Source organism: Phyllostomus discolor, chromosome 11, assembly GCF_004126475.2.
Source record: "Phyllostomus discolor isolate MPI-MPIP mPhyDis1 chromosome 11, mPhyDis1.pri.v3, whole genome shotgun sequence".
Lineage (NCBI taxonomy): Eukaryota > Metazoa > Chordata > Mammalia > Chiroptera > Phyllostomidae > Phyllostomus > Phyllostomus discolor.
This window is the reverse complement of record NC_040913.2, coordinates 20,648,979-20,657,163: the sequence shown is the minus strand read 5'-3', so window position 1 is coordinate 20,657,163 and position 8,185 is coordinate 20,648,979.

The following is an 8,185-nucleotide window of genomic DNA, read 5'->3' as shown; positions in this document are numbered from 1 at the left end:
AGTAGCAGGGAGGTGCCCTCCAGAGCCGGGAGGAGAGGGGGGAAGAGGCGCAGATGGCAACCTCCCTCCATCATTTCAACGGAGGGGAAGAGTCTTCTCCTTGAGAAAGTTGTTCTGTTGCTAAGACAGCCACCATGTTCATCTTACAAGGCATATTAACCCTTTAAAAATGTTTGACAAAAAGGATAACTCCTGGCAACATTAGGTGTTTGGGAGCCCACCATGGAACTCCAAGAATTATGTCCTCTCCAGTGTCGCCCTTCCGTCCCCTCGCCCTCCTCGACTCACACCCTCAGGTGGAGTTCTGGGTCTCCGCACACAGCGGGACGGGGCCGGGCAGCCTACTCTGCTGCTACAGTGGAGGCCCAAGGTCAGGCTACACGGATTCAAATGCTGTGGGACTTTGAGAAAGTTACCTTACCTCTCTGTACCTCAGTTTCCTCATCTATTAAATGCAGATCATAGAAAGCCTTACACTGAAGGTTTGCTATGAAGATTAAATGTGATAGTATATGCAAAAAATATATAGGTGATCAATAAAGATTAGCTATTAGAATCACCATCATCATCATCGCCATCTTCATCACCATCTCTGCCATTATTAGATACATACCTGTTTCCCCCAGAAGCATCCACCCATAAGTGGGACAGGTCAGCATTCTCTGTGTGACACTGCCAAGTGTCCTTCTATGGCAACCAATAACACTGAGTGACAAGAGAATAAGAGGACAGATGCAGATGGGTCACAAAGGCACTGCACCAGAGGCCTGAATTAGAATAACTCATGTGCACAAAAGGGGTCTAGCACCGTGCTGTTGAGTGGGGAGTGAAAGACGATATCCTTGACGTCACCACATTCAACATTTAGTGCAGGAGAGCATTCTTTCGGACTGACTCATCTGAGCTTCAGGCCCAACTGCCGAGTTCCCACAGGAAGAAAGCAGGGCCCGGTGGTGAATAACCTGCCCCATGAGTTCACGTCAGAGCCGAGAACCCAGGTCCCCCAGTGTCCAGTCCGGAGCTCTCCCACCAGTCCCTGGGTCACTGACGAGTTGCACAGACCGATCCAGAGGGGCAGAGAAAGGCGGGCTCGGCCCAGGGTCTCACTATCCCCGCTGCCCCTGGCGGTAAGTGGACATTGTTTCCTTCCCCTCTTCATTTCCTTCTCGGCCAGCTCCTCTTCCCCTCCCAGGACCCAGCCAGCCTTGCAAGGACTAACACGCAGCCCTAACATGGCTTTAGCAATAAAATGTGGGTCCCCGGGGTCAAAGCCCTTCCCCTGCCTGTCTCCTCTCTCCTGTACACACCCCTCGATCCTCTCTGTTCTGGTTCTTCCCACCCAGGCCCTTTGATCGCCAGCCCTATGGACTCTCCTGGAGCTCGTATTTCCCTGTTCCTCCTCCCTTCTCCCTTTTCACCTTTGCCCCCTTCCTCCACATGAAAGGACCCTCTTCCCCTCAGCCCCATCCTTGTTGCCTGGTTATCTCTCCCTCTCTAGTAAATCCCAATTCCAGCATCTCTAGCTCAGCATCTTTCTGAATCGCTCCCACCCACAGCTCAGATGGGATTCAGGCACCTCCCTTCCTGGTTCCCAAGTGTGTATTTATTGTACTTAATGCACTTTTTACATTTCTGCTTCCACTGAACCTAGAACTCTTTCAGGGCAGAGACCATCCTCATTGACATCCTTGGGACATAGTGCAGTGCCTGGCCCCATACTAGGTTGCCAGTAAATATGTATTTAATGAAAATAACATAAGTAACAAATGTCCCAACTATTCCATTTAGGTCAAACTGTCAGTGTTTGCATGTCGGTGACTCAAAACCCGCTCACAAGCTTCTTCACTGACGAAACCAGCAGCTCTTCTTTCCTGTTCTCCTCACTCTGACTTCCATACTTCCCCTCATGAGACACCCTCTCTTCTCTCTCTTTCTTCCAGAATCTACAGTTTCAAAACGAACCTCTCAGCTCAAGGGCTTAAGAGAGACCTGAAGTCACAATGCGGAGTCATTTTCCAATGGGAAGTACAGTTCTCGCCGTGATAAAGGCGCCGAACTGACGGTAGAGAGCCTCATTGCACACTGCGCTCACGCTGCCCCTGAGAAGGTGCGCTTGAAAGCCACGCCTCCACCCACCCGCTGGTTCACTCACCCCACTGGACACGTGTGCTGCCCAAGAAGCACACCAGGTTTCCCCCTGCATTCCTTCTTCTAGCTCTCCTGCTTTTCTCCTCCAAACTGCAGCCCCGCCTGCTCACTCTTGCCCTCAGCTGCTGTGGCCTTACCTACTGTTTCACTGGGAACACAGAATCCACCCAAAGAGAATTCCCGTGATCTCGCAGCTCCACACAGCTGTCCCGCGCATGCACATCTGCGCCCTCAGGCTCTGCTCCTCTCCTGCCAAAGGCTCACTCTCCCCGTGTGCACTAGATCCCAGCCCTCGCTGCCTCCTCTAGGACATTTCTCCAGCTCTTCTCTCCTCCCCCTCACCTGCAGCACCAACTTTCCCCTCTTGTACTGGACAGCCCATCAGAATCCACATGTTCCTTTCCTTCCACCTTAAGAAAAAAAGAACTTCTACCCAGTTGCTTCCACATTTTGTCCTTCCTTTTACAGAAGCTTCCCCAGAAGCTGTCATGAGCAGTGTTTTTTAAATCATTTTTTAAATTTCTCAATTACAATTGACATACAATATTATATTAGTTTTAGTTACACAACCCAGTGATTAAACATTTATATGACTTATGAAATGATTACCCTGATAAATCTAGTACCCATCTGACACCATACGTAGTTATTACAAATTCCCTATGCTGTGCTTTACGTCTGTACTTGACTATTCTGTGACCACAAAGTTGTGGTTCTTAATCCCTTCACGTTTTTCACCCTGTGCCCCCAACCCCCTCAGCTCATTCTCTGTATCTATGAGTCTGTTTCTGTTCTGCTTGTTTCTTTATTTGTTTTTCAGATTCTACATGTAAGTGAAATCATATGGCATTTGTCTTTCTCTGGATTATTTCACTCAGCACAGTACTCTCTAGGTCCATCCATGTTGTTGCAGATTCAAGATTTCATTCTTTCTCATGGCCGAGTCATGGTTCAGGGTGTGTGTGCACCAATCCTGTATCCATTCATCTGCTGACGGGCACTGAGGCTGTTTCCATGCCTCAGCTGTCACCAACACTGCTTCAGTGAACATACGGCTGCATATGTCTTTTTTATTTAGTGTTCTCCGTTCCTTCAGCTAAATGATCAGCAGTGAAATTGCTGGGTCCTTCTTTGTCCCGTGTTCTAGCCTTTGTTTTAAAGTCTGTTTTGGTTGGAATAAGTATTGCTACCCCATGAGCAGTGTTTCCAACTTAACTCTTTCTGCTGTGTCTTGAATCCACTCCGGTCAGACTTTTATTCCAATGCTCCATCGGGGCGCCCACTTTCCTCCTCGCTGCTAGAGTTATCATCTGATCTCTGTCTTTGTCTCCTGGACATTTCAGCAGCACGTGAGACAGGGGACATCTGTCTTCCTCTAACACCTCCCTCACTGGCTCTGAGGATACCTTACTGTCCCGGATTTCCTCCTCTTTGTCGGGGCACTCCATCCCGATCTTTCCTGTTTCCTGTTTCCTCTTCATCTCTTAAATCTCTAAATGTTGGAGTAGTCTGAGCTCAGCTTGACTTTCCTCTTTTCTCTATCCTCACTCCCTTAGGAATCTCATCTAGATTTATAACTTAAAACATCATTTCTCATGCTGATGACTTCCAAAGATGTCTTAAACCTATCATGTCAAAAACTGAACTCTCGATGTATATGCCCCAAGATCACCATCCTTACTAGTTAATTGTAACTCAATTCTTTCAGTTCCTCAGGCCAAAACTCTTGGAATCATCTTTAGCTTCTTTTCCTCCTACACCCCACATCAACTCTCTCAACAAATTCTACTGAGTCCATTTATTTCTTGCCTTCATCAGCATCTTCTATTATTATTAAAGGGCTTGTGAAGCCTTACACAAATACAGGAATTCCTAAGGAGCCACAGATGCTACCAAGAATGCCGAAGAACCCCGAAGCCCTGAAGGATGAGCCACGACTCTGTGTGACCCTCAGAGCCCTGTTCATTCTCTGCCTCCCCTAATGCTTCTGCCCTACCCCACATCTACCAATAGTATTACTTAACTTTTGGTTTTGAAATAATAACATATTCATGAAGTGGCGAAGGTAGTACAGCAATCTCAAGTATTCTTCACGCAGTTTCCGTCCATGTGACATCTTACATAACTATAGCATGATGCAAAACCAAGAAACTAGCACTGTGTCTGTGTATCTCCAGGTCATTGAACCATATGTGTAGATTCCTGTAACCACACTACAATCTAGATACAGAACTCTTCCATCACCACAAAGAACCTTCATGTGCCACAGCTTTGTAATCATATAAAGCCCTAATCTCTGCCAGCCACTAATCTGTTTTCCGTCTCTGTACTTTTGTCATTTTGATTAATGTCACAGAAATGCAGCCATAGTCCCCCTTATCACAGGGGACTACTAAGGGGGACAAACACAGTAGTCCCCCTTATCACAGGGAATACATTCCAAGACTTCCAACAGGCATCTGAAACCATGAATAGTACTAAACCCTTCATATACTGTCTTCATATACATGTACACGCATACCTATGATAAATTTTAATTTATAAATTAAGCACAGTAAGAGATTAACAACAACTGTTTTACGAATGGCCAAACTACTTTCCAGAGTGGCTACACCATTTTACATTCCAGAATGTTTCCAGAATCCCACCACGTCCCACCACCAGGTCAGCACTCCGATCCATGACTCCGTCCTTCATCTGTTGCCTCTACTTCGACCCATGTTCTCTCCCTACCCCTTCAGTCCGTTTTCAATCCCAGGGACCCCAGTAAGTGGAAAATCAGCTTGTGCTACTCCTCTGTCTGAGACCATACAGTAGCTCGCCATGCTACCCCAAGGAAAGCCAAATTTCTTACTACACCCTATGTAATGTGCCTCTTCCCTACCCTCTGACCCTATTTCCAATTGTTCTCCCCACCACTCACTTCCCTCCAGCTATGACAATGGCCTCCCTGCTCTGCCCTACCTGTGCCAACAACTCTCATGTCTCCTTCAAGTTCGCTGTTCCTTCTGCCTGCAATGCCCTTCCCACACAGATCATCCCCACACTCCTTCAGGTCGTTATCCAGCCACCTCTCTCAGTGAGACTTTTCTAGCCATCTATTGCCTTACCCACCTCCCCTGCTTTGTTTTTCCCCTTAATGCATTATCACCACCTAACATGCCACACACACTACTTACGTCTTCATTCTTATCTCTCACCCTTCACTAGAATGCACGCACCTTGAAGACAGGGACTTGTGTCTGTTTTGCTCACTGCTGAATCTCCAGTGTCTGGAATAATTTCTCATATATAAGAGATGCTCAATAAATATGTTTTAAGGGAATGAATGGATAAGTAAATAAACAACCACTAACTAGAAAAAATATGATTGCTAGCATTTCATATTTGTTTTCAATGCCCTTATGAAGGATGCCATTCAGAGCAAACTTAAATGGAGGCCAGAACAAAGCACCAAAAGCAAAAGGGCCCTGGAAAATAACAACAAATGCGTCTTTGTAAACAGGCACACCAATAATGCCCTGGGGTAGAGTCTACGCAGTCCTGCATCACTAGGTCAAAACTCCGGAGCTGCCCCAGTTCTAAGGTGTCACATTGGAACCCACAGCTCAGGAAGCTACAGACACATTCCTTGGTGACCTGGAGAACAAGGCCATGTAGAATTTCCATGCACCCTTTGGTCGTCTGTCCTAACACAGAGACAGAATCCTTCAACCCTACAAAGATTGTTCCTCAAAGCCTGAAAGAATAACACCTCACCTCATTACCCACTGCGTTCCACTTTTGAACCAACTTTCTGCTTGGTAAGAGATGGAAATTAACCCCAAACAACAGGCAAATAGTTGACAGCAGCATAAGGAAGTTCAAAGCCAATGAGGAGAGCTTGTGCACAGGCTGACAGACACCAATGTATGGTAGAAAAAAATTCTGAGGAGGCTAATTTGTATTTTACGTACTGATAACAGCTGCTATTTCTGGAGTGCTTGCTGTAAAAACAACCAACAACACTGGGAGGTAGATACTGTAGTGGGCCTCAGATTACAGAGTGTTGGTAACGTGTCCGAAGACCCACAGCCAGTGAACGAGGCCCCAGGGCTAGAGCCCAGGCCATCATGCTCTACAGCTTGTGTTCTTCACTCTGCCTCTGCACTCCATGCTAACATTGGTTAAAATATGTTACCCTCATTGTCTCACTAAATGTTTAAAACCATCCCAAAGAGGTAACAGAAGAGGAAACAAGCTTAGAGAGGTGACATAGGTAGCCTAGAAAATGGTAGAGAGGTTTGGGTTTTTTTTAAAGATTTTGTTTATTTATTTTTAGACAGAGGGGAAGGGAAGGAGTGCAGGAAAGAAACATCAACGTGTGGTTGCCTCTTGTGTGCCTCCTACTGGGGACCTGGCCTGCAACTTAGGCATGTGCCCAGACTGGGAATAGAACTGGTGATCCTTTGGTTTGCAATCCCACACTCAATCCACTGAGCCACACCAGCCAGGGCAGGTAGAGAGAGTTTCAAACACAGGTTGGCCTGGCTCTTATACAGCCCATCTGCATGGCCTCTTCTGGCCTCTGTTCTCTCTTCCTGTTCCCTGGCAGGAGAGGAGGCTGCTGTCCATCCTTACCACCCTCTCCCTAGCCTTCAAGGCCACATGCACAAATTAACCTTTCCTTCAAAACACATTTCCCTCAATTATGTTGGAAAGGAAACACGATTCCTCTATTACTGAGGCATTCCTTTTAACAGAGTCTACTACTCAACTCAACTCAAGTTCTTGTTATTCAGGCTCCATACACTCAGACAGAATCTCGAGAACATTATGGAAATATGTTTGAATGGGTAGGGGGTGGTATCTCACCTCTTTCTTGCAGACCACAAATCACAACCCCCTGAGCGGCTGTCTTTGTCTGCAACCAAGCTGGCTAAAACCACACTGTACCACATACCGCCTGTGTGACGTCTAACAAGTCATGTCACCTCTCTGTACCTCAGTGTCCCATGTGCAAAAGGGGATAAAAATATACCTACTTTGTGGGAGGTGAGAGAATTGGTTGAGCTATGTACCAAAAACAATGCTTCAGAAAGTCCCTGGCACGAGGGAGGTGCTGTGTAAATGTTTGTCATTATTATTACTGGTACTATTAAATGCTCTGCTCACCCCCTGGCATGAAACAGGCTTCCTCCTGTTCTTGATTTCCCAGATCCTCTCAATCTAGAGACACCCTGCCACCAGTCTTCAAGGAAGCTTGTTTTCTGCCTCATGGAGGAGAGAATTGGGTTGATTTATCAATATTTGCTACTTATATAGTGTTTTTCTTCCTTTTTTTGCATTTTTTTTATTACAGCGTACATTCAATATTATTTTGTATTAGTTTCAGGTATATAGCACAGTGGTTAGACACTCATACACTTTACAGAGTGTTCCCCCTGATACTCCTAGTAGTGTTTTCCTTCCTTAAAAGACTTGCGTGCAACCAATATTTCTCTCCAGGAGACTAAACAAAGAAAGATTGTTGAAAGGGAATTTTTGAAGGCAATGGCATGGGCCTCATTTGCAGCAACAGCCAAGCTGGTTGAAGTGTGTTGAATGAGAGAAAAGGGAAACAAACTACCACAAAACAAGAACTGCCACAGGACAAGAAAGCATGCTGTGTTCAAATGGGGGAAAAGGGGCTGTTTTACATGTATCGGGATTTCAGAATAAATTTGCATTGCTCTGAATGCTTTGCATGCTGCTTCTTAGGCTTTTTAAAAAATACTGAAGAGAAGAAAAAGAAAAAAAACACCGCAATTAAAAAAAAAAAGCATTCTTTGTTTATGTAACTCCTGCTGCGGAGGCGTAGCAGAAAGAAACTGTGAAGACATGTTATCCCGTCCCATTGCACAATCCCCTACCAGTTTTCACCTCACTTGATGGAAACTTCTATGTTTCCTCCTGCTTTTTCAGGGAACAGTTTCTCTTCCTCATTCAGACTCTACTTCCAGAGCCCTGAGTTTCAAAGTCTTCACATTTAACTCACGCCTCACTGCGCGCTGAGAAA